General features: G+C 43.3%; 1 protein-coding gene across 1 annotated transcript in view; it reads left to right on the top strand.

The window, feature by feature from the left end:
• The first annotated feature begins 19,868 nt into the window (after positions 1 to 19,868).
• Positions 19,869 to 27,462, top strand: part of SMAD5 (SMAD family member 5) — a 29,322-nt gene continuing 21,728 nt past the window's right edge. Inside the window, exon 1 of the mRNA XM_032196947.1 lies at positions 19,869 to 19,958. The gene's annotated coding sequence lies outside the window, so the exon portion shown is untranslated. The remainder of the gene's footprint in view (positions 19,959 to 27,462) is intronic.

The following is a 27,462-nucleotide window of genomic DNA, read 5'->3' as shown; positions in this document are numbered from 1 at the left end:
GCAGCCTGGGTGGCTAAAAGTGAAAACAGTTATTGTTCAGCGACTGCTGGTGCCGGCTTGCAGCATATTTGACATGGCCTGTGGTTGCAGCCTCGTCGTGCCTGACCTTGGCTGCAAGGGTTAGCAGCTCACTAAACAAGCAGCCATGCTGTTCGACTCCTGACAGGCTGTCCACATCACTGCTCTGTGTGATGGGGTGGCTTTGGGGTGCTGGAGGGCTGGGATGGCTCTTTGTGGTAGTGAAGTTTTCCTTTTGATGGAGGGACAGAGAGCAAGCTAATATCGGGAGACTTGCAAGCTGTTGTCTCCTGCAGCCAGAGGACATCAGCATCTCAGGAGTGCTGTAGAGAGAAAGTGGAGTCCAACAGGTAGGATGCTGCCTGGGTCACGGGAAAGCTGGGCTCCATTGTAGGCTCACCGTGGGACCTATGCTAAGATATCCAGGGTCTCTGGCATGTGTCCTAAAATATATTTCATTGAAACTGGATGAAAAAAAATAGTTGTGAATTCGGTCCCTCCTCCAACCTCCATTTCTCCATTGAGAGTATCACTTCAATAAGCTGAAAGTAATTATCACCGTACAACTCATCCATGCTTTGTAAATTATGTGCTTCGAAGCAAAAAGACACCACAGGTTAATTTTCAATTAGCTAAAGAGAGGGAGTGTGTGTGCAGATCCTCAACTGACTGAGAAAAGGTGATTTGAGAGAAGCTGCATAAAAGGAATGTCTGTTCTTGTGACGGTGTGAAGCAGTTTCAGACCTCAGAGCCATTACCTACGTTCATTGTGCTGTTTTCTTCTGTTAAAGCGATTATTTCTAGAAATGGAATGAAAGCCTAAGCTGCATCCCAGGCCCTTTTTGTGAGCCAGGAATCGTCACAGGTATTTAATTGCTTGTGTCTGTTTAACCGGATTGCGGAGAGATGAGACGGTCCGTGCCAATTAACAACGACGCTGCTGAGCTCGTGTGTAAGCAAAGGGATAACTGTGTGCTTAGGCATCGAAACTCTGATTATGAGAAAAGCACTCTGAAAGCTTTGATTGTATTAATTACAGCATTGCTTCACATTATAGCTTCGGTGCATGTGCTCGTTTATGTCTTGTCTTCCTCTGTCTTGCAAGCCCCGAAGAGATATAATTACAGCACATCTTTCCTCTTTGAGTTTCCTGCTGGGTTATTTTCTGCTTGAAATCAATGCCTGCCAGTGTGCCTGTGAAATTTCCTGAGGAAGTCGTTTAAATGGTGCTGTAAAAACTGCGACTGTTTTAGTAAGTGGGAGCAATCCGGCGTTGTTTCCAGAAACCTGCAGTATGGAGGGCTGGGGAGCTCGTGCCCATCAACTCCTGCTGTCCCCTCCCTGCTGGTGGCACTGCTCTGCCAACACCTCTGTGGAAATGAAGAGAAGTGGGGGAAAAAGGGGCATGAATACTGAGCAGTGTGGACGCAGGGCATCAGGAAGGATTGTCCTCTTCAGCATTGAATAAGAAAGTCTGAAATGGGGGACATGGTGTTATTGCTTCCAGCTGCTGTACAGGTGGCCTCATCTCTTCGTTCACATTATGGGAAATAGCAGAATAACCCCCTTCTTATCTCTTCCAACTTCTCATCATCTTACATTACAATGCACGTGAGAGGCTCTGTTTGAAATCCCAATCTTTGCTGCCAGCCGGACAGTGAACAGAGGCCAGCTGGTGAGAGCTCCCCAGTGCTGGCTCCCATAGCCGTGAAGCTGGTCAAGATCTACTTCTTACTGCCCTGTCACCCCTCTGGCCCTCATGTGCCCAGAAACATTCCTGTGGAAGATGCGTCTCTTCCAAAGTCTGACGATTACACTGTTATTTGCAGGCATTTCCAGATCTGGTTCCATTTGGGCAATTTCTTGCAATTCCTTTTCTATGCACTCACACCACTCTGATAAGAGCATCTCAGTATTTTTGTAGCCTGGCAGGTTTTCCACAGCCTCCCAAACAATGGAGCAATTTTCTGTATCCCAGTGAAGATGTATTGACAGGCAACTTGTAGCTATTCCTACTCCTTTCTCACTCGGAGAGATGGGCAATTTCTTTGCTATTTCTGCGCAAGATATGTCTTCAGAGAGAATGTGCTGTCCACGCTGTTAGAAAGGTTTTGCTATAGAGAAGCAGTGTTGGCATAAAGATTTCAGGAACTAGATATAGAGGGATTTATTTAGGTGAATCACTGCTGTTGTTGAAGACAGACGTGTTGGGTGCAAGCGTTTGCTCCCAGCTGTAATGCTACGAAAGGAGCTGTGAGACCTGAGGTGGATGCTGGTAGCAAAGGGCCAGCTTACTGGGCTCTTGCTTCTAAAATTCTGGCTGTGTCTTACATCAGATCGCCATCAGATGGAGCAGTTTTGGAAGTAAAGACCAGAGTTGTTCCCCTTCCACTCAGGCAGCGTGCTGCAGCATCGGGCTCTGGGCGTCAGTGAATCTTCAGTCATTTGGGGCACATGGAGAAGTTTTAAGGGCTCCATGGCATCCCAGTGCTTCCTAGGTGAGGGAGCAGGGAAGTTGGGGCTTCTGGGGTTGTGGTTTGGGTCTGAAATGCCAGGAGCAGATGGGCTCTGGGCTGTCTCTGGCACAGCAGGAGACTTGACCAAGTCTGCTACTCCTTGCTTCACACACAGACCTGTCCTGTATGTGGAGGAGGAAAAAAAAATAAAAAATAAAAGACCGAAAGCTCCTTTGCCTCTGGGAGAGAGGAAAGTATTTATTTTTTGTTGTTTTTCTTCAGTTCCAGAAAGGCACAGGGTGAATGACTGCACGCTGTCTCCATTAGCATCTCGTGTGCTCCAGAGCAATACACCTGCTGATTCCCCTGAATAATATGGCTTAAATGAGGTATATTAAACATGCATTTCCTTGTCATGAATTTCCAGGAGCTCAATAATGCTGTTTTGGCAGGTTAATTCAGCACTCCTCGCAGTGATGTCTTTAAAGGTTCATTAAAACCCTTCAATGAACTCTTACTTTTTTTTCTATGTAAAAGACTGAAATGAAGATTTTTGTGAGTAAAAGGACGTGAAATCCGTCTCACCATGCTGTGGGCCCTGGGGGGAGGGGGGATGTGGTCTGTCTGTCCCTGCCTATGGTCACCGGGCAGCCCAGCCCTGACCCCTGCCTTGCTGCTGCTTTGCTTTGGAAATGGAAGCCAAGCTTGGCCCAAAGCTCGGGGCCTGGCTGTGTGGGAGAGTTTGTACGCTACAAGAGAGGCTGTTTTGTTTGGGAGGCTTTTGGTTGGGTGCCTCCCCTCACCCCCCAGCAATTCCCTTTAGGTTTCGCAGATGCTACGAAGCCAACACCGTCCATGCCAACAAATTGTGATTCTAATCCCGCTTCCTGAGCTTTGCGATCCTCCCCGTTTGGCTGGGGGAGTGATTTGTGTCAGCTGGCCCTGGCCTTGCCTCCAAACCACCACAGGCCTTGCCCAAGGCCCGGGCCCTTGTGGCCTGCTCCCAGCTGGGATCCTGCCCTCCCTTGGGGCCTCCTGCCTTAGAAATCACCCCAAAGTGGTGATTTCTTTACCCCACTTGGACCCACTGCCACCATCTGCTGTGGGATGAAGGCTCCTGAGGCACTGACAGCAGTGTCGGGAAGAGCCTGGCTCAGCATGCAGGGAAAATCCGTGAAAGTCCCTGCACACGACAACTGGTTAATTTTTGAACAGCCTTGTAGCTATTTTAGTTGCAGTCTCTTTTAAGGAGATCAACACTGAGGGCAAATTCCTTCCCAGATAAATCATGCTCATTCCACATGCACAAGAAAGTGGGGAATTTTGTTTTTCAAGTGGCTGCTTCACGTGTTTCTCTGGCGGGCAGCTCACACGTCACGCCAGCGCTGTTAACTGTGTGAACGGTGCTTGTCAGTGTGTTTTCACACTGGGGTTTTGGCCTCATCTGATGCCTATAGGATAATTAACTCCCCCTGACATATTACTTTAAAATACCAGATGGTTCAAAAACAAAAAACTTTTAGACAAAGTGTCAGCCCCAACATTTTAATCATCTGCTTTTCTGTTTTATGTGGGGGGGCTGTTTTTGTTGTTGATTTCTATTTTTTTTTTTTTTTTTCCTTCTTTAAGAGGAAGGAAGGGTGAGAATAGACACAGGGCACAAGCTGCTTTTCCTTCACCTTGACAGGCACAGTGTGCATCCTAAAAGCGAGGCAGCTGCGGCCTTTGCGCTGCAGCTGCCCTGCAGCAGGGCCCGTGGCCAACAGCAACATCATCGGCACAGTCACCTCCCTTCCGTAGGACCCAGCTGTTTCTGTTGTCACTTTTGGCTTGAGTTTTGCCATTGTTCACCTGATGTTGACATGGCACTGCGGTGTCTCTGGAAGAGCCTGGTGGACATGTCTGGAGGACCACGGGTGCAATGTGCATGTATTGAGCTGGGACTCCAAGCATCACCTTCTCGTGCTTGGTGATGACAGTTGAGGAAATGTGGTGGCCTTTGTAGTCTTCTTAGAATGGAGGAGTTGAAATCTGGCTAACAGACCTTATGGAGGTAGTTGTGGTTGAACATGGAGGTTTCTTTTTCTCCCATTTTTTGTAGACTGTGCGCACAGAAAATGGTGAATGCCCAACTGCACACACACCTGAAGCTCTGCACCCTGCTCCAGGAATACCCCATGTGAACACCCCAAATATTTGTCCATTTTATCTAATATGATTTCTCTGCCACTTCATGCCTGAGCCAGAAAGTGTGTCTTAGTTCTGAAAAAAAATGCAAGGGTTAAATTCAATACATTTCAGAAGGATTCAAAATTGCAGTTTAGGGGGCAGGGGAGTGCTCTCCCCTGTGTCTCAGGGACCCTCCTGCCTTGCAGCACTCTTTCTCATTCCATGAACAAGAACCATCTGAAGTTTTCTAGTCCTTGCTGTGGATAACAGGGTCCCTTAAGAGGAAATGCTGGAGAACCATTCCTGTGATTTTTCAGTAGCTCTTGACCTTAAGGCCGGAATCACTTCTGTAGTTTGTTCCTGTCTTCAGGAGAAGTGAATGAAAGGGCTCACTCAGCCAGCCCCAGTGATCCTACAGCCCCTGCCCCGAATTCTGCCTCTTGAGTCTCTCCTTCATTAGGTTCATTGATGCTATCTGGAAATGAGCTTGAAATGAGCTCTTCTTAGCTCACATGAAAGCACTATGATTTCCTGATATGTGCTGTGCATGTTAAACATCTCCAGCATATTCTTCTTTGGGCAGCATCTGCTTTTCCCAATTTTAGTCCCGATGCAGCCCTGGTATTGTTTTACGAGAATCTGAAGGCCATGTGTGTTTGTCTCTTCCATGGATAATGTAGTTTCTGTTCAGAATAATCACGTGATTTTTGTTTTGATCCTTTTCCCATGTGCTTGGGGTCATCTTTGCTGCAAGCTGCAGATCACGTACAGGGCAGTGAATATTTATTTGCTGGACTGATGAGAAAGGTGTTGACTGCAGTCGCAATGTGTTATTGCTGTGCATTAGTGGAGTTTACAACAGTTTTCTTTGCAAATGCTTATTGGATTTGCTTCCTCCAAAGTGATAAGAACTTTAGAAATAAATATAGGGCTTCTGTCTTATTTAGGCAATTCTGAAAATTGTATTTTCACATACTAATAGCTAGTTCTTTTCTTCTCTTTTTTATCCTTTTTTTTCTTTTCTTTCCTTTTTTCTTTTTTTTTTTTTTTTTTTCTTTTTGAGTTTGTCTGGAAGTTTCTCTTTACTCGTGTTTCAAATACCAGCACGAATTTGAGACCCTGCATGGGACTGGCAATACGGCTCCTTTCCCATACAAATTTTGTCAAAGATAAGGCTTTACAATACGTTCTTCACCACTGTGCGTTGATGGGGAGGCACAGACTAAATCTTTGTGAACTACCACGAACACTGGAGTGGGCTGGTTACAGGGAGCTGGGTTTGGGGAAATGATGCTTCATCCTTCCCCCAGCCCATCAGTGAGCCAGTGGGAGGATGCGCTGCACGAAAAGTCCCCAGCAACAGGTCACACATGACCAGACATTTAACTGGTGTCAGCTGATCTCTTTCAAGTCAGAAATGCTATTGGGATATCAAATATACTCTACACTTGACTAATATCTTCTTTGTCAGAGTTTTTGATAGAAATCACCACTGTGGTGACTTTTTCCTCAACAAATTGCTGCATAAGGTGTGTAGGAGGCAACTCCGAGGGTGATGCTTTCAACAAGTGTTTCTGAAAGCCTTCTAAACCCCATCTACTGCTAGTGATGTTTTTAAAGCTCTTAAAAAATATATAAAATCAAACCCTTGAACCCCAGTTCTCCTTGTTATCTGAACTCTTCTCCACCCTTGAAAATCTTCCTTGGTCTTTGAGCCAAATGCTCCAGCGGAGTATTCATCTGCTTGAGATTTAGTTCAAAGGGGGTGGAAAGAATTCCTGGTATTGCAAAACAGGCAGTGCTGGAGCCCAATGGCTGTCCTGCCTGCTCGAGAGGGCCGGGGCGTACGCTGCACATGACTGGCCTGACTCCAAGGATGGCAAATTGGTGACTCAAGGCATTGGTTAGTCACTGCTGGATGGGTAATCCAATAAGATGTCTTGGAGGATTTCACTAGATATGATGTTCTCCAAACATGGCAAGGAAAGAGTAGCTAAAACGACTGAGAATTCAATGCAAGCCTTAATTTAAGCATGCCTTAATCTTCGTGGCAATGTATTACCATGACAACTTCCTCCTTATTTCAAGAACAATCGCTTTCGACCATTAAACTATCAACTATGCACTCAGTGTAGCAAAATAATTCATAAACCAATGAACTAAGTGCCAGGAAAAGACGTGATCAAGCAGTCTTATGATACTCAGGAGAAATACCATACTTCTCCAATGTGCTTTTGAGTTTATTTTTTTGTTAAAAATAGATGGAGATGAACATAAACTGAACAACACAGTGAAGGCTTGAGATAGCTGGATACAATAGCTGAGAGACAATAAATGCTGGAGGTGTTGAAATTGTAGCATCAAAGGAAAAACATTCCAAAATCTTGCAGGGTTTGGTAATAAGATACTCTTTCTCTTGTGGATTGCTGAGCTCTTGAAGGTTAAACTCAAGCATTATTCTAGGTTTTAGGAAACTGCTACTCTATATATTTCAGTGACTTGCACCTATATGAGATGTCTGTCCCATTGCTTTCACAGCAGGAAGATGCTAGGACACTGCTTGGCGATTTGCATTTGCAAATTCTACCTTGAAACAGAAAGCAGCTTCACCCCGATCTGTGTGCACCACACGTGCAGAGGTCCAGATACCAACATCTGTGTGAGCTCTGTGTATCCAGAACAAGCCATACTCGCGGTTTCCTCATATTTGCAAATTTGGGCTTTGCTGGAGCAGAATAAAGCAGTAATGTCTGTGGCCCCTTAAAGCAGGACCTACAAGGGGCAAAGTGGTTTGCAGCTGGCTTCCCAGAAACGCACACTTTTTATATGAACATTGGCAGCCTGTGCCCAGAAAGCTTGGGACCGCTGAGTTAGGGCACGTAGGTTACTGTAATTCTGTGATTGCCGTTTGTTAGTGTGGGTATTTTTTTTTTTTTTTTAATGCTTAATTGAGGGTAAATATAATTTCTGAGGGACTTCACAAACACCTCCTTTGTAGTCCTCACTTGAGCTTACTGCGTGATTTTTTCAGGGTGCGTTTTTCCTCCGCTGTGCCAGGTTTTCTCATTCCTGGGAGCCCGGTTGGGCAGGAGGATCTGCCTGCAGGACCCCAAAGGAAAGAGGTCCCGGGGCAGCACGCCCCAGGCCCTGCTGGCCACCAGCTTCCCAGCCGGGGCAGGCGGCCCAGCCCCACCACCGCGGCCGTACATTCCTGCCTGTGATCCAGAGCAGGACCGAGCACCAGATGTCTGACCTCCTCACCCTCCTGGCAGCGCTGAGCGGCCTTTCCTGTAAACTTCTGTGGCGTTTTATTTTCCTTTCTTTTCCCAGCCTCCAACTGCTGGTTATTATCATTATTAGGCATAAATGGCCTCTTTCACACTCAGCAAGGCGAGTGCTCCCATGAATGAGGCCTAACTACCGTGAAAGGGCTCGCATGAGGTTCAGAGAGTGTCATGCAACTCAACTAATAAGAAAAGGGAACATTATGAACCCATCTCACTTTGCAGGCTCGGGGATATTTCCACAGGCCTAGACGAAAAGCGTATGTCAGACTTGTGCAAAGGAAAAAGAGGACGGGTTGAGATCTTTCCTTAGGGGAAGGAAGCTGGTCGAAGCACAGCAATTTCAAAAATCGAGCAGCGGGAAAGGATTAAGATCGCGGTTCAACTCATGTTATTTTTCTGCAGCAGTGAGTGCAACTGCCTAAAAAGAAATCTGACAGAGGGCGCTTATCTCCAGCACCTGGTGAGAAAAAAAAAAAAAAAAAAAAGGAAAGAAAAAAACAATAAACTTGACATGGAAAAGGTAGGCATTCCCCTTATGCTGTAGTTTTAACTTATCACATCTGCACATCTATGCACTAAAGGCAATCTGGATGCAAATGTTGCTTCTATTTGCATTGAGGGTTGAAAACAGCTGAATACGGGTTACAGTTACGGGCATGCGGATATCAAAAAGCCTCTAACCACATCCTGTTACAATTAATGGGCTGTGTTCACACCGCTTCATGCTGGGATGCCCTCAACTATGACAAACTAAGCGGGGCCAAGCAGGACTGCCGGGAGGGAAGGAGAGCGCCAAAGGATCCTCCTGCCTTGCGCTGACCCCAGCACAGCCACAGGACGCAGGCTGTGGGTATTTCTGGAAAATACACGAACTGAAACTGAAATACAGCCCTCTGATTTTTATTTTTTTTCTTATTCTTAATAAGAGGGGGAATTTTTGCCTTTTCCCTTAACCACGTTTTGGTGCACAGCTCCTGCGTCTCGCTGGTATTTCCCCCCAAAGGCTGTGCTGATGCGTTGTTACACAGAAACTGTGGGGAGTTTCTCCGTGCTGGGGAAAAGCCTCTTTGGTCCTCTCTAGAGGGAGCTCTGTATAGGTTTAAATGCAACTTCAGTGGAGATGTGAGCTGTGACACCCTCAGGTGAAGGGCAAAGAGCACGCAGTGTTGTACGAAGAAGAAAACTGATGCACTTTTTTTTTTTTTTTTTTAAAGAGGATTGTGAATTGTGTGTCCTGTTTTGGAAAAGACATCCCATCAACATGTCAAATATAGCTTTTGATAACCAAGCGGAGGTTCTTCCCAGCCTCACAGATCCTTGATGTTGACAAGGCTCTGATCCAGAAAAGCCACCGTGCCCCCAGCCTGAGCGGCTGCACAGCTGAGTGTGGCAATTTCCTTGATTGCCAAAAGTCCCCATTTCTGAGCGTGTTTTTCCCCATTTCCAAACTGTTTTGCAGAGGTATCGAACATGTTTAATACTTGAGAAAAATGTGAGCGTCGTGGTCATTGAGCAAGACTCACCCCTCTTCCCCTTCCTTTTGTTAGAGCAGAATGAGTCTGGATGGACTCTTGTTTACAGTCTCTTTACAGTGGGCTCTTTTTGCTGCCAATGCCACAAATGATGTCATTTGTTTAGCGGGAGACTGACTATTAGAAATGCCAAATGTAATTAGGATCTTTACTTTCAATTGCATTTCCCAAACACTCATGGTGAGAAATGGCTGCTACCTTTTGAACTCTCAGACTAGCAGTGGGAGCTTTCCCCTGCAAGGGCTGTTGGCAAAGGCTCCAAGCTAGGGCGAGAGGAGATTTCACACAGCATTTGCAATTCTCCTCTGCGTTTGGAAAGCTCATAAGCTTTCAGCCAGGGGGGCAATGATGTCACTGAAAATAACCCCTCTCCTGGTGGGGAAAATTAAAAAAATAAATAAATAAATAAAAAAGAAAGAAAGAAAGAAAGAAAAAAACATTAACCCCCAGAGACTGCAGAGCTGAGGCTGTGCCTGCTCCAGGTCCTCCAAGCCTGGGAGGAATGGGGCCGAGGCCGGCCAGATGCTGCCAGCTGGTTTGGAGCCAGCGTACTGGGATCCTACTCCACCCATGACACTTAGAGAGAAACAAAGGGTGTAAAGGGTGTGTTAGGGACAGGAAGAGGCGTGAGGCTTGTGACTGTACTCCAGCTATTCTCCACTGTCAGGAGCCCCCTGAGGGAGGAGGTGGGAGGAGGCGAGGGGAGGAAGGCCAGTAGCAGATGGCATTAATTTAGCACAGCCCAAGGCTGCTGCACAGCGTGCTGCTGCTTGGTCTGTGTTTGGAACCAGCCTAAAACCTGTGGCCCCCTGCTTGCAGGCTGCCCTTGAACCCATAGCACAGGGCGAGGGAGCAGGAGCATCCGAACCACTCCTGAAATTCACCCTGCGGAGCCCCAGCTGACTACAGGCAAGATGTTGTTAGCATGCAGCGAAGCTCTGGGGGCCCATCCCAGCGCTCGCTGACGTCAATGGAAACCTTTCTGTTGACTTCAATAGACTCTGGATCAGGCCCCCGGCTTCTAATTGTAAGCATACATGGTTTCTCTCCTTCCTTCTTCTGATCAGGGATGGTCAAATAGTGAACGTGACATCTGCTCTTCTACAGCCCTGGCTATCCAGGCACCTTGATGGAGGCAGCACGTAACTAGAGCAATGTGCATGCGGATGGTCTTAGACTTCTGAAGTCTATTTTGTTATGATTTAGTGCATTAGGCACATGTTTGGCATTAGGAACACCGCTCTTCGTGGTGGCTGCAACCACTGTGCATGGTGACACGCAGCCCTGCCCTCTGTTCTCCCCTTCTCCAGCAAGGGCCCACGTTTCAACCCGCTTTCCAGCCACTGCCTGCAAAATTCTGGGCCAACCAGACCCGAAGGGTGTATTTTGTATTCACAAACCACCATAATTGTCAAGTGTGTAGCTCATGGGGCCTACCTGCTCTTCTGAGAAAATGGCAGGTAACCCATCAGAGAGCCCAGCCTGTGCCCTCATAGCTTTGGGTCACTGAGAAGCTCAGCGCAGCCCCTCCTGCTGCCTCCGATCCTTTGGTGCCTGCAGAGCCAGCTCCATGCCCTCCTCAGATCATTTCCTGCATCCCCTACAATCCTCCCTCCACCACCTCTTCCAGGGATTTCACTGCAGGTTATTTGAGGATACGGCCACGCAAGTGAAAATATGACGATGAAGCACCTGTGTTTTGACTATACGCTGCCTTCTCCTGCTGGTTTTAATGTTCTCTGCATTCCCGTGTGATTACTTTTTCTGTGCTGCCTCTCTTTTATTGAGCTTGTGAATGCAAATCACTTCTGGGATGTTATTAATTTTCTTCCAGCTGATAAAACGTCTGTGAGGCAGGAGGGAGCACGAAGTCTGCTTTGTGTCCTTTGAGTTCTTTGAGCCAGCAGTTTTACCCTGCAGTTTACAGTTATTCCTGCAATAAATGGGTCCATAAAAGAGTTGCTGATTTATATTTTAAAAATAGGGGAAAAAATCTCAAAATTCTGAGAAAATTGATAAAGGGAAGTGTTTTTTTTTTTTTCTTCCCAAGACCACATAACTGCTGAAAGTACAAGAAGCTGTTGGCTTTGGGCTGCTAAATTTACTGAATTACTTCTGCAAAACCCAAGCACTACATGGTATCCTTAAAAGGCCAGTCTACATTCATGATGCAGAGCTTTCCAATTTTTTTTTTTTCAAATTTGCTATCGTGTCATAGAAACCTTGTTATAGCTCACTATGGATTTAAGCAGAAGGTTCCTTTCAATGCATCCCATTAGAGTAAATCAATGAAAATTGAACATAAGGACAGAGCCAAAATATTTTACTGCTTATTTAAAATATCTTGCTATAATTTTGGTGCAATTGCTTTAGTGTATGCGGCTCGTTCCACAGCTGAATCCATACAGCCATCTATTTTAACTGATCCCATTTTTTTTTTTTTTCTGCTGGGTCAATAGGAAAAAATTGTGTTACCATTCTTAGGATATATTCTTAGCTAATGGTGAAAAAATATTTCCAACCCAGGTCAAGTCATAAGGGAAATGCTGTTAATGAACTTTGTCTCTAAGACTTGTAAATCAACAGAGGGCTACAGAGGTTTAGAGAGAGGGTTCTCATCTTTCCCTTTACTGTGGGCTGTCTTAGTCCCGTTCACTCCCATATTTTTCAAAGTGCAATGGACTGATTAAAGTATTTTTTTTTCTCTGCATTTTAGTTTAGGAACAGGGGATGGGATTTGAAGCTTGACTTTGCCGTGCACATAAGTCCCTTGGTATCTGTTGTACGAGCCAGAGTGCAGCTGACATGGTGCGTGGGCTGGGAAGCAGGGCTTTGGTTTCAGCACAGGGACGCGAGTCTGCCGATCCCGGGAGGAGCATCATGGGGTGGGCACAGCCTGGGACTTCTGGCAAGGCACAAGCCAGCACACTGCTCCAGTCTCTGTACTTCATGTCCCGTCTTTTACAACACAGCCATGTTCTGCTCAGCATCCTGCTGCTGTGGGTGCTGAGTGAAATGAAGGGTCAGGCACAGAGTGCTTGAACCTGACCAGGTCTGGCTTTGCTGAGCAGCCCCTGGACGTGCTGTTCTGTTCACACCAGGGGTAGCATCAAAGTGAGTAGTGGCAGCCGGGCAGCTCTGGCCTTTCCTTGGATGTCAGCAGGAACTGATGGGACTGCGTGCGCAGTGAACTCCTTTCCTTTGCAGGAGGTGAGCCCAAGATGCTGCGGTGGGGCCGCCCTTTGTTCCAGGCAGAAAGCTGGTGTAGGACCCGCTTCCTGGAGACAGGGAGGAAGGAAACCCTAAGGAAGGAAGATTAACAACGCTCTGAGTCACGACCTGATTCTCAGCCTGCCTCCGGCGGCATGTGTCCTGCTCACCATCAGTGGGGTTTAGGGCAAAGCTACAGCAGATGCCCCTGACTGGGCCCTTAGAAGTACTGCAAAGAAATTGCTTCTATGTTTTCAACTTAATGTTCTAGAATATAGCATGTAAGCTGTTTTTAAAGGTAGTCCTATAGGGAGCGTATATTGTCATGGCCGATTCAAAAAATTTTACCGATGAGCATGGGTCAGCACATGGGGGAACACAACAAAGGCTACTGTTGATACATCATCCCAGTTTGATGTACCATCTGGCTTGGTGGCTTTGGCGAGCCCCACAGAGATCCCAAAAGTAAACCCAAAGGAGAGCTGTGGTGAGTCAGAAGGTCGCTGCTGTACTGAGAAGATACTGCAGAGTTTTTGTGCCTTGCGTTCATCTTGTGAGTACAGAAAATCCTTCTATCACTGACGTTCTTGTTTTTAAAAGCTGAGGAACAGTTGGGAATACTCAGTGACTTCTAGCTTGAACTGCACTGTGAGGAGCAATGTGAGTAGGGAAATGCCCTTTCCTCTTCTCCCATGCTGATGCTACATCCTTGACCTCGGTCACAGTCCCTTCCAAGCAGCACTCCTCGCTGCGGCTAAACGACCTTCACACATTTGATACTGGAAAAGATGTTTTGGGTGTTTCATGAAAATGAACTCATCAGAGATGTGCTTAACCAGGGGCTTGGTGAGGTTATTCAGCTGAATGTGGGACTGAGTTGAGTTCTAGCAACACAACAAAAAAGCAAACCTGACATTCCGTGGTGTTGGAAAAGCAGTTGCTGTTGACAAGGCTCTGAAGGCAACTATCTGGGAAAAGAGGCAAATGAACACAAACTCTGTGGGCTTTGACCCTGGTTCTCCTTTTGCTCTGCCTATGTAAATTCTGACAGATTCAGTCTTCAAATAAATCATGGAAGAGACAAAATTGTCAAAGTTTGAGAACAAGGGCAGCAAACCACTGAATGAAGGTAAAAACTTTTTTTTTTTTTTTTTTTTTTTCTGAGATTTGTCTCTCCAGCCTCAGATCCATGGACTGAGTTTGATAACTTAATACAGAGATGTTCTTGTTTGTTACTTCTTTCCAATCTTTCATGGTCATTCGAAAATTAAAACAGATCCTCCTCCTCCAGACAGTCAAGTACAGTGAAAGCAGCTTGTTACAAAACACGGCTAAGAATGTTTAAATAAAAATATGTAGAATAAAGAAGGAACTATTCATGATGCATCACTACTCTGACAGGCTGTGAAGTTATTTCACCCTTCAACACAAGTGCTAAAACATAATGGAATCCCTACTGAGTGTTTTCATGCCTTCCAGAACATAAAAAAAGGCATAACAAAATGCCCAGTGTGCCCCTAACTATTAGCTTGGCTGAGTAAGGAGGCCAATAGAAAACAGTGGCACTGTGGGAAATATTTGTGGTGAGGGAAGGAAACAATAACTGCAAGTGATAAAAATGTATGATTCTCGCACAACCATGCATCGGCCAGGGAAACACATTGTGCCCCTTGCTATGAAAGACAACCTGCAGACACAGCATCAGTATAGGCTGTGCTTTTTTCTCTCTGCTGCCAGAAAGAAATGTAAAAGCCGGATTTTAAAAAGGCCTCCAGTTGGGAAAGGAAGCTGCTTCTGGTCCTTTTGGTTACAAAAAGGTCCATTCAGCTTGCAAGCAAAGCTATGAGAGAGATACTTGGAATGCACCATTTCAATCTGTTCTTTTTGCTTCCAGTTTAACTGAGAACGTGAAACAGGCACAGATGTAGCATTCCAGTGTGTGAAAGCGGGGCACTGAATGGTGCATTAACGTGAAGCTGGATTCTGCTGTCATTAATCAGGCCCTGTTCAGAAAGAACAAACAAGACTTCAGCCAAAAAAAAAATAAATAAAATATATATATATGTATACTTGGCCTTTAATATATAAGAATGTTAGTCAAATAACACTGAATCCACTGAACTTGATGAACTTGAGGTGATTGTTCAGGTTCACATCAGTGCTGAGCTGGCTGTAAATGACAATTTGTTCCAAAGAAGCTATTAACTTTTACTGCCTTTTTCTCTGATTTGCAGTGCAGATAGAAAACACCTCTGAGGCTGTGCATCCTATTTGATGTTTAAATGTGAAGACCCAAGGAAGAACTATCCTGAATTATTGTTGCTTACAACGAGGAAGTGAACTTTAATGAAGGTCCAAAAGCCCTTCTGTACTCAGAGGCTGGGATGGTTTCACTTTGTTCTCCCCTAGCCCTGATGTAGCTGCATAACCACCTGGTGGGAAGCGATGCTTACAGTGTTGTAAAACTGGTGGAAATAACAGGATTATCTTTGCCTAACCACAGGGTTTTCCACGTCAGGAATTCGAACATCCTGAAATCATTCTGCCCCCAGACATTTTTTTTTTTCCTTTTCGAAGAAAGGACTAAAATAATACGTTTCAGGCCTATGCATGGCCTTATGCTCTTCTCAGTGTGAAGCCCGCAAAAGGAAGGGGAAAGGAAAAAAGACAGGCTGAGGAACCTGTCAGCCAGAAGCCAGGCCTCCACCAACCCAAACCAGTATTTCTTCAACTTAAAAAAAGGTGTTTGTCAGTCAGGTGAAGGGCAGGGCCTGGAAAAGCCATTCCATTCAACGTTTGTACTGTCTGTAAGTCCTGAGCAACCAGGAACAGCACAGACATTTTGTAATTTGAGGGAAAACCCTGAATGCTTGTTGAAAGCTGTGGCTATTCTCCTTTCACGACCACTGCTCCATACTTCCTGCAGCAGTGAGGGTTGCAGGAGAGGAAGGTCGGGTTCCCCACCGCACCCGGCGGACCTGGCCTGTGGGCCGGTGGTACAAGATGGTGCCTATGGTACAAGATGGCACCCATGGCCCGGCCTGCCCTGCTGGGCCTGCTCCTGGCTGCGTGTGGCACCCACAGCACCTGCTGATGTCCACGGCCACCTTCAGCTCTTGTAAACATGAGCTGAGGCAGCTTCTCAGATCTCCAAATTGGTCGTGAAAGACTTAAAGCGTTTGTCTAAACTTTTGGTTTTGGTGGTATCAGGCCTCCTTCTTAAAGTTCTCCAAATAGCCTTTCAGCATTGTTGTTCTTCTGCTAAGAATATTTTTTCCTTGTATATGAAAATAATTGCAGTAGTGCTCGAAAGATAAAAATGTAAGTATGCTACATAAATTCAACATATTTTTTTATACCAAGCTTCCTTTAATATCGCTTTTTGTAGTCGTGACTGTGTGGAAAGCAGACAATTCAATTCTGCTGGATTTGCTTTCGGTCTGATTCCATAAACACTAGAAGTGTTAGCAAAACCTGAAAATCTTTTATTTCAGCTTAATTGAAGTAACTGATACAACATAATTTATTTCCTTTCAAATTGAATGGTGGAAAATTGGCATTATTTGATGCCAGTTCTCAATTTGTTTCAGGAATATTCTAGCCAGTGGTGTAAGTTGGTTTATGTTCAAATTTTGCAATTATTCTTTCACTTCTTTTTAAAACGGTCACTTTGCTGGTGAACAGATCATATGTTAATGAAGTTTGAAAGGTCTTTTTTGAGCAACATAAGACTTAATAAAACCATAATTTTGCATTTTACTGCTTCGGTGGGGAAAAGGTGTTAATTAAGAGTACCATGGCAAAGAAAACTGCTTTTGGCTCTGCCTACAAACTGGCTTATTCTTCTTATAAATAATCAGTCCCACTTAATTACCAGACCATATTGTATTTACTAGCTACAGTCAAGCATTCCCAGACCTCATGGTTTTAAGTCTGTGAAACACTTGAATATTATGATCTCACCTCATGATACAGAATCTCTCTATTCAAGTTTATACATGACGTGGAAAGTCTCCGGGATGTACTCTGAGGTGTAAAATTAGTGTAATTCCACTGGAATGAAAGAGACGTGCCAATTTATATCAAGTGAAGCTATGGCCCACAATGTCTCAAAGACATTTGCTTTTGTCTAGCAAACAAGCAAACAACATTCTTCATTTTAATGGAAAATAATGGTTAAGTCTGCCCTTGCTAATGTACAGAAGCAGATCAAAGATGGTACAACCTCAGCTTGCAAGGCAGTATTTCGCTAGCAGACAATTAATATGATAGTATCAGGGAAATGAAAATCTATTCCATGCCTAGGTGTTTCCCCTCATGGACTGTAAAACTACTGGGTTTATCATTTTCTGTCTTTAGGCAGAAAAGGTAACTCTTATTTGCATATTTGTCAGTTTGTGCTTGAGAGTACGAGATTTACTTAAAAACAAGCTCGGCGAGCTAAATGAAATGCCAATGGTCTTATTATCTTGAGAGAGCAAAGCACTTAAGCCCATGATTAAAATGAAGGTAATTGAATTTAAGTGTGCAGTAAAGTAAAGCATAGAAATAAATACTTTGCTGAATAAAAAAGAGATTATTCTCACACTTAAATGTAAGCACTAATAACTATTTTGCTAAAATTGAGGTTTGTAGCTTTCTCTCTGCTGTTCCAACTATGCCATTAATAAAAACTGGCACTAATTTCAGAGCTTTTCTAGGAAATTTGTATCACAGAATGAAGATCAAGGTGTTGCTTATACAATAAATTGGCAGAGTGGATTTGCAAGAGGAACACATTAAAATCTGGGCGTGATTATGTATGTATCAGAAAGGCAGGAAAGAGCTTAATTCATGTTGAATTGTGTGGCTTTCTCAGAAACATGTCCTTAGTAACAGAGAATTATAACACCTACTTGTTCTATGGAACTCCAGAAGGTCAGTGTTCAGGGGAACTTCAGTGTAACTGCAGCTGCTGTGTTTTTACACCCAACAACCTCTGTACCAAACACCAGTTGGTGCAAATCCAACACTGGATTTTGTTTTTATTTTTTATTTATTTATTTTTTTTTTTTTTACTGCAAGTTTAGGGAAGAAGAATGGATGAATGGAAAAGTTCAGCTGCAATCCCATCTCTCCACTGTCACAACAAAATATTTGGATATGACTTTTCCATTAAATGTTCCTCATTTGTCCTCTGATTTAAAAAAAAAAACACATAATACTCTTTGTTGTACATAACATTATAGGCTGTACTGCTGGGCTGAGGTGAATTGGATGAGGTTTAACAAGGCCCAGTGCCGGGTCCTGCACTTTGGCCACAATAACCCTATGGAATAGGCTTGGGGCAGAGTGGCTAGAAGACTGTGAAGAGGAAAGGGACCTGGGAGTGTTGATTGATGCTCAGCTGAACGTGAGCCAGCTGAGTGCCCAGGTGGCCAAGAAGGCCAACGGCATCCTGGCCTGTATGAGGAATAGTGTAGCAGGAGTAGGGAGGTGATCGTCTCCCTATACTTGGCTCTGGTGAGGCCGCACCTTGAGTACTGTGTTCAGTTTTGGGCCCCTCACTTCAAGCCACAGAGTATGCCCAGAGGAAGACTGTAAGGACAGGGCAGGCAGGAATGTCACAGAATACTCTCCTAGCACTTAGGGACCTAGGAACTTAGCAACCTAGGAACTTACAGAGCCAGAGCTTGGTGTCTTGTTTTTATTTTTATTTTTTTTTTTTAATTTTATTTTTTTTTTTCCAACAACTTTGTTATCCACAGATTGCCTTACTCCCTTCCCAAGCTCACTCAGGAATAGGTTGAGCTGGACCAGTATGTGCACTTGTGGCTGTGAAACTCCACCTCCCTCTGCTGTCAACAGTAACCAGGTATTAGCTTCTTTTTCGTTCAGTAGTTATACCTTCTTGGGGGATTATTGCCTCCTTTCCCCTGACATATTTTCTTCCCTGAGAAAGGTGGGAGACACTGTCAAGGGTCTTTTAGAGATCCAAGTAGAATGCAAGGAAATATCTGCTGGCTAAATCCTTCAAAGAACTCCAGCAGTGATCTGCAAGGTCTAACTTTCTTTTGCCGTGCTCATCCTTCTCCGTGAATGCATTACGGGCTCCTGGCTCCAATATTGGCAGATAACTGGAGCTCTGCAAGGGAACAAAATCCATGGGAGGGAAACACAAAGTTTTTTAAGAAACAGTTTGAGAGGACTGAGCTGATAACGCAACCCCAGTTATTTCATGAAGATCAATGGCTAACAACTAGGCAAAATGGCTAATGATTAGGCATAATCATAATAATCTCATTAAATAAATAATAAATGCTTCGAGTCTGCAAGCACCTAATCACAGGAATTTTATCTTCTGCTTTCCGTGATTCTTCTTGGATGTGCAGCTGTCAGACTGTTCCTGTTAACTGGACTTTGAAACCTCTAAGTGCTCTGCTGTCAACACGACTTCTGTTGTGTCTGTAAGTTCACGGAGCGACCGATCTTTCACAGACTTATATTTTAAAATATTTCTCATTCTGTTTTTGCCATCTTCATGTATACATGCTAAGTGGTAAAATGCAAATTTAGAAGGCCTGGTATGAGGATCATTCATACCTGGTGTAATGGTATTTTTTACATGGAAAGGGCCATTATCCTAATTAAGCTGGCCCATTTTGAGGGGCGGGTGTATTCACATGTGCATACGCATACAATCGAATGCATTAAATGCACACAGATCTATTCATATGTATTACACACACATATCTACATTTACTGCGTCCAGACTGTGTGTATATCATACTTTCTTTGCAGAGCGACCTAACGCAAAGGGTCAGCACACTGCGATGGCTATCGCTCCCCTGTTGCACACAGAGAAGACTGCGCTGGATAAATTATTCACCAAAAAGCATCAGCCAGCCTCGCCACGGGCACGATTTACACCGGCAAAGCGCTTTTGATACGGATTGCGTGAGAGACACGGCACAAAAGATGGCTGCATTGCAGCGGACCGAGGAGCATTACTCCAGGATGAAGGCAGGAAGCAAAAATAGCCTTGCCACGCCGCTATCGCAGAAAGTTTCTAAAGCGGGAATGTGAATTCCCTGCCCTGCATGCACGCAGCCTGCGGCCGCTCAGCTCCACGCCCCAGCTCAGCTCAGCACCAGCTCAGCACCAGCCCCAGCTCAGCCCCTGCCCAGCGCCGCCCCTCTCCTCGCTGCTGCCAGGATGAGCGCACGGCAGAGGGCTGGCCGTCGCTTGCAAGGGAGCTGGAGCGAAAGGGAAGGGGCAGAAAATGGAGCGGCAGTAATGTCCTGAAGGTAAAGCTATGCTCAGTCGTTGTTGTCTTTTTTTTCTTTTTTTTTTTTCTTTTTTTTTTTTTTTCCTCTCCTCCCTGAGCCTGCCTCTCGCTTGTTTTTTTTCGAGCAGAGGGAAGGAGACTCACTGAGATGGCGTCACTTTTTAAAAGTTTGCAGATTTTGCTGATTTTTTTTGTTTGTTTTTCCTTTTTTTTGTTTTTTCTTCTTTAAGGGAGGGTTGTACTATTTGTAATGCAACTGTGCGATGTGGCCAAGATCTAAATATACGGCTGCGAAAACAACCCCTGAGATAGCGACACCGATAGCAGAGGCTATTGTTTAACTTTCGGGATTCCGATTAAATCCTGAAATGTTAAATATTTATTTAATGCGTACGGAGATCGGGAATTCTCGCTAGCTACACTAATGGAGTCAGAGCAGGCAGTGAGTTTTTTCGCCTACCCCCCTCCCAAATCTAAATGGGGACTTCCAGATCTACGAGCAGGGACTCTGTGCCAATGCACAGACTGGAATATGAACATTAAAGGACAAAACAGTTTAGCTTTGTTTTAGGAGTTTGATTTCAGTTAGTTAAGCAAACTATCGCATTTTTTCCCATTTCTCCAGCTCAATCCAAACATAACATTCCACAGGCTAAAATCTGGTACAAAATAAAACCCACTTAGTAGCAGCTGGAGTTACATTCACAGTCTAAAAATGATCTGAAAGCGCCTCGAGAATCCTAAATGTCAGGACTGCTAACGCTCCCACCATGGCCTATGTACCGCTGCAATCCTCTGAAGTGGTTACCTGGCCAAGAGTTGGGAACAGACGATAAGAAGCCAGCAGACAGAGAGCCAAGGAGACACTAAAAGCTAAAGAACACGGTTCTTCATGATGTTACATTGCAGCAGTTAGCTTTCTTAAATGTTAATACATTCTCCCTAGGAGATGCTTCTTGGCTCAGTGTTTGTTGTTTGTTTTTTTCTCTGTACTATTTTGTACGTTGTCACAAGTACATAAGATCAGTTTAGAGTATGAAGGCTCTCTAAATTTTGGCTGGAGTTTCAATGAACTCACAGGGAAGGCGGGTGTGGGGTGATAAACTTCAGGCTCTGCGAGTTCACATCTCACTCAAGCATTTCACTCAAAAAGAACACTGTCCTGGAGTCAAAGTATAGTTGAAGTTATAGTTTGTCCAGAGAAGGGCAACAAAGCTCGCGGAGTCACCACCCCTGGACATCTTTAAAAGACGTTTAGATGCAGAGCTTAGTGATATGGTTCAGTGGAGGACTTGTTAGTGTTAGGCCTGAGGTTGGACTAGGTGATCTTGGAGGTCTCTTCCAACCTAGATGATTCTGTGCTTCTGTCGTTCCCAAGCTGTGGTGAATTGTAAAACTATTTTAGTGGCAGTGCCTCACATGGGGCCTATCTCAGCAGTTGGAGCAAAAGGTTTATGACCTTCTAATTTTTCCTTTACCATGTGAAGGTGTTTGGATAATAACAGTAATGCCAACATTTCAGATTTGCAAAAAAATGTAAGCAAGATTGAAAATAAATCCTTTGCCTTTTTATTTTCCTCCTTATATTTCCTTTCCAAACATATGTCAAAGGCCAGTGCTTAAAGAGTGGAAGAAAACCCAGCAGTGATAAAAGCCTGAATGAAAAATAACACTTGACTATTACTATGAGAAACTAGAGATTTCCTCATCTTATTGGCTTCTCCCACAAGCTTTAATTTCTGTTTCGGAAAATGATCCAGTTCCCCTTCCTCTTTTTTTTTTTTTTTTTTTTTTTTTTTGACTTCTGTGGGAATAGCTTCATTGTGAACAGAAGCAAATAACTTGCAACACGCTGTCCCAAACTGCACCATACTACGCCCCATAACACTTTTATTTTATGATAGGTATTATTATGCTTGTATATGCAGATCTTGATACTGCAGAGGAAATTATTAAAGCCAACTATTTGGTCATGAGGGTTGAAAAAAAAATTTGTTTCCCAAAGTGTGCCACAAAATTTAAATACGAGTTGTAAAGGCCCGGTGTGGTGTAACTTCAGGACTTCGGTGGAAGTACACCTAATGCACCCAGGAGAAGGTCAAGTCCTGTCAGCTCCGCCATGGGAAAGCTTTGGTAGTCTGTATTGCCGTCACTAATTGGTCTGTGTTGTGAAATCCTCGGGTGATAACGTGCTGTTAGAAAGTTGTCTTATGAGTAATTAAGCTTAGGTCTAGCTATTATAACCTGATTTGTTACTCATGCACTAGAGTCATCGGCGGTGTTTTCTCTCAAGATGCAGATAAAGCTCAATGTCCTCTGCGCTAGTCTAAGCCAAAAGTGCCTGCATAATGACTGGAGAGATTTTAGCTATAGGTAGGTTCAGGCACATGCGGCGGGAAGCATTATCTTTAATACAAGAGGTACAATTATTGTAGCAGATCACTTGTATTTCAAATTGTTCCTTTTTCCTTTCCTTTCTTTTATGAAGAGGGAGTGATGTGGGATGTGTACCTTTCTTCAATTAAAGTTGAAAATACTGATTTTACTTTTTTTTTTTTTTTTTTTAAATCTCTCTTTGAGAGTGTTTCTGTTTATTGTATCCAAGCTTCTCCATAGAGTGGGTGTAACCAGGAGAAGAATTTGGCCCATAATGCGAGCTAAATTTTCAGCGCTTCCACTATTTAGAGCTCTGCTGTGTTAAAAATAGCTTCCCTGTGGTTTTGGCCATGGAGCCACAAATACAACTTTTCAGTGCAGAGTTATTGTGGATGTTGGTCCCAACTATTGCTACAAGAAATGGAATTCCAGCTCACGACTGTGTCAACAGATGGTTGTATTGAATGTGAGGTTGTGTGTTAGATCTCGCTGTCCCAAACAGAGAATGCGGCCCACCCAAATGCCAATCACGTTCAAAGGGAGAATGTTTCCAAGGATTTGGCCTTGGGAGTGAAAAGCCCTGGGAAAAACTGCGTCCATGCTGGCAATAAATGGGAAGAACGTGCACAGAAGGCTCCAAGGGTGGCTACCGGTGCAGGATGTTAAACAGGTGCTGGGGAAGTGAGTAAATCTTTAAGAAGAAAACAACACAACTTTGTTCGTGAGTAATTTTGAGCATAGTTTATACAAAAGAAAAAAGCTCATAGTAACCTGTGACGTATCTTCCTGCTGCCTGCAGGTTTTGGATGTGGTTGCTACAGCCAGCTTTCAGGAGGTGGGAGCTACCTTCCCTCTGAGCTTAGCAGTGGGTGACAGACTCCAGAAAGTGTTCTTGTAATGGGAGGTCATGTTCTGGAAATGGTTGAGAATCACCGATTTAGAAGAATGCCAGTGAGAATACTGTACGGCCATACAGTGCTGTAGCAATATCGAATGCAAGCCGGGAGGTAGTCTAGAAAACCAGCACCAGTGGAAGAATATTCAAAGGAACTGTGCCATTTAAAATTCTTTTATTTATTGTTTCCTCCGTGAAGCAGTGTATTACTTCACGTTAATCAGCTGGGATTTTTTTTTTTTTTTCCATTCCTCCAGGAAGGTTCCACCTCCCGTTCTGCGAAGCAGATCCAATTTAGCAGTACTTTGCCCTGACCAGATGCTATGCACAAGTTTCAGTGGTCGAGGGTTCACACTCTGATATGGACTTTGCAATAGGCCCCAGAGTTCTCTTCTCCTATTCATTACTTATGCGTTTACTCTTCCTGCATTGTCCTCTCACCCTTCTTAGGACTTTGTCTTTTTTGTCTGTTCTTTTGACATTTACTGGTTGGATTGTGTGTTTGGTTTTGCACCTTTAGTTGACTCTCAAATCTGTTAAACGAGATATACCACCCCTAATATATTTACATTTTTCTTCTCTAGAGTGTGAAAAGACAATGTTGATTAAAACTAATAAAACCTTTACACAACGTCTTTAGTTCAAACATCTTTGTAGATGTAGCAGCACTCAGCTGTTTATCTCATTTATTCTTTCAGTCTAGTAAAAAAAAAAAAAAAAAAAAAACACAAAAAAACCAGCAGCTTTAAGTTTTCTTGGAAGTATACCTTTAGCTTGTCTTTCCCTCCCCTGACCTACAACTTCATCTTGAGGTCCTATATCTGTATCTTCAGGAAACAAGAGTAATCCTTCTCTCCCCTTCTCTGTGTGAGTTGGGCAATGTAAGATTTCCAGAAGTGTGGCTGTAACAATAACAGGGAACTCAATGGCTGGGAGCCAGCGAGGGTAAGTTCACAGTAGTCCACACCACCAAAGGCCTTGCAGATAAACACTTCTAATACATTTCCTCCAGACACTAAGCAATTTTTTTCATTTGGATTTAACTTTCTTGCACGTGTGATACCATGTACACAACATTTGTGTTGCTTTCTTGTTGTGAGGCAGCCGCTTACCATCTATTGTGCCTGTTCTCAGCGTGCTGTAAATTGCGGGGCTATTTAAGAGGACCAAATGGCCTCCCTTTCCACTGGCTGAACTCTGCTCAGACATAACCTTCTTTTTCTGCCTCAAAAATATACGTAAAGGTATGTATAGTATGTTAGCCCCTCCTTAGCCTTTCCCACCCAGAAAATTTTTGAATAGGGATGGCATGTTCCCCTGTCCAAAAAAAAAAAAATTCCTTTCACAGTATTTCCCCCTTCCCCCATTTCTTCTCAGCTGACAGCTGTGAGAGTCTAACTTTCAGGAGCTATCCTATCTGTTTTCCCTGATTCTGTTTTGAAGCTGGATTTTGTTTAAATATCCAAGTCATCTTTCACACTACAGGATTTTTTTTTTTTGACATAATTTTAAAGTGGCCTTGAAAATACTTAATGTGGGTAGAGACGTGGTAACTCTCTCTCTCTCTCTCTCTCTATATATATATATATATATATATACATATATATATATCCTTTTTATCCTATTATTTTGCCTTTTTTATCTTTTTTATTATTATTTTTTAACAAAAACCTCCCCCAGCAATTTAGAAAGTTGATAGGGAATTAAGTTGAACAATGTAGTAATTTTAGAAGTCACAGGAAGGCCAAAGTTTAATAATAAAGCTTTTTTTTTTTTTTTAAACTATTTCCTTATAATTCAAAAAATCTAATTTTCACACCATTGATTTCTAACCAAACAAGAAATCTCAGTAAGAAATGTAGAGATCATATTCAAAATCTAGCGAGAAAATCAAAATAACGTAATTTAAGATACTTGTTGAACTTCATAGTTGCTTCTCAACCATGCAAGGCCTCATACAAAGCGGTAATTTTTCTGTTGATCGTTTTGTACTTTGATCAGACTGTAAGGTTATAGCTAGTCCAACATAAACATGCACAGCAGCTCAGGTTTTATGAGAAGACAATCTTCTGTCTTCGCTGGTATTAGACTGCGTGCAAAGGAATGTGAAACAGGTAGTTGTACTTTACTTGACTTTACAAGGCCGGAGCAAGTGTATGAACGCATGCAGTTGTCTCTGCAGAATCTGAGCACACTATTATAATTGAAATGTTTAAGTAGAAAGTTAGCTAGTTGTTTTTCCTTAGATTATCAGAGTTACATGTCTGTATTTTGAAAAATGTACATTTGCCAATGCTAAAAGAGGACAGATGGATTCACGAGTAATGAAATGAATGAATTTCCCAAATTCATGTAGTCACATGATTTCCAGAAACTATGTGCAGGATGCCTCAAGTCTACTTGCTGCAACCCATTTTTGAGCTTTGTATGCTATTAGAGTACACCAACTTCTGTTGACTATATACAACTTTGTATGTAGTCGACAGAAGTGTACGTGGTGCTAATTTTATTGTGACTTTAAGCACAAACAGACTTGAATCATGAGATAGCAAATGTAATTTACTTTATCCTTTACTCTGTCCCATTGACTAGAAGCAGGTAACTTGTCTTTTGCAGTTGGTCATTGGCCATTTAACATCAGACAAAGAATTAGTCTGTGACAAAATGACAAAACAGAAGAAAACTATTTTTCAGCTGGTAGATTATTATTACTCTACTCCAAAATAGTCTGTATATTGTGCTTAAGAATCACTGCTTTCTGAGGAGTGGTGTGTTGTGAGCAGACATGCCTAACTTGCCTTTATTTTTAAACTGGGAACTTTGCACAACTTGTTGGAAAACTTGGAGTTTTCCCATAAGCTTGCATGCACACCTGCAGAGCTCCTCATAAAACTATAAAACCTCTGCAGGAGGAAGCACATCAGAGCTGTCTCGTAGCTTCACTTGACAACATACAACTGTTTTGTAACTTCTTATTAAGAGAACATTTTGTTTTGTAGAGACATGATGGCTGGCACATGAACAACACCTCAAACGCTGCTGCCAATTTGTTGTTTGTTACTTGGTTTATTAATTAAGTTACACAAAAGATTTGGAAAAAGACCAACAGCCTTTTTTTTTTTTTTTTTTTGGTCCCATATTTTGGACTGCCTGGCCAAAGTAGAACAATTGCTGGTGCAGAGATACACAGAAGTCCCTAAAGGCAGTTAGGGCGGTTAGCTCTGTTTTTGACTGAATTATACCAAAGCCATGCACCTTCACTGTTTGTCATGAACTTTAGTAGGGATATCCTTCCTGTGGGTCTATTAATTGACCTCTGTATAGATCTGATCAGAGTACACTGGTGCTAAAAACTTCTGTTTATATCAAAAGTCATGTGGTTTTCAGCCAGAAAAAAAAAAATCTTCAAAGTTCAAATTTATTTCAAATTGAATCCAGTTCGTCTCACTGGATATTTGCCCTACTTCTATAAACTTTACCTCACTTTTTTTTTTTTTTCTGTGCAGTTAATTTACACAAAGAAGGGGTTTCATGTTCTTTCTTTCTGGCTTAATTATATAAAATATAATGTGTATATACATATATGTATATAAAATTCCTTTACATTTGCTTGTTTATAGTTTTTTTTTTTGTTGTTTTTTTTTTTTTTTTTTGGAAGGAAGAATTTTAATAGCAAGATTCAGTAGGCATAATAGAAGCCATGGCTACACCAGGTTTTCAATGGCTCAGAACTGGTGTAGTTACACGTCATGAAACAGAAATATAGATTTGTATGCAAAGAATGGTTTTGCCAAGTATATCCTTCCCATATGCTGTTTTTGACAGAGGAAGTAACTTTTCTCTAGAACTTTCTGTAGTGGATCAGGCAACCATTCAGCTAAGTTCAGCAGCGTGTCTGAAGAGGCCTCAGGTAGGCCTCAGGCACCTTTGGGTTATGAAGTGTCTTCCTGTAGGAAAAAGGTTCCTCTTAAAATCATTTTGAGAACTAAGTGTGAAATATTTTCCCCTCATTGTGGATATTTTCATTAAGAATATAAAGCTAAGTTTCTCTGTGCCATCAGTTTGGGCCTCGCCAGTGCCTAGTGGTGAGCAGTGCCACCCGCTCAGGAGCTGGGCCAGCAGCACCAGGCTTGGTTAGGCCTTCATGGAGGCCTCTCAAGTATCTCATCTCTCACAAGGGAAACAAGACTTTCCCAGTCCTTCCTTATAATGAGAGACTTTAACAACTCCTTTTTATTGTTGAATTTAATGG

The sequence above is a fragment of the Aythya fuligula genome, chromosome 14, assembly GCF_009819795.1.
Source record: "Aythya fuligula isolate bAytFul2 chromosome 14, bAytFul2.pri, whole genome shotgun sequence".
NCBI lineage: Eukaryota > Metazoa > Chordata > Aves > Anseriformes > Anatidae > Aythya > Aythya fuligula.
This window is presented reverse-complemented; position numbering and strand designations above follow the sequence as displayed.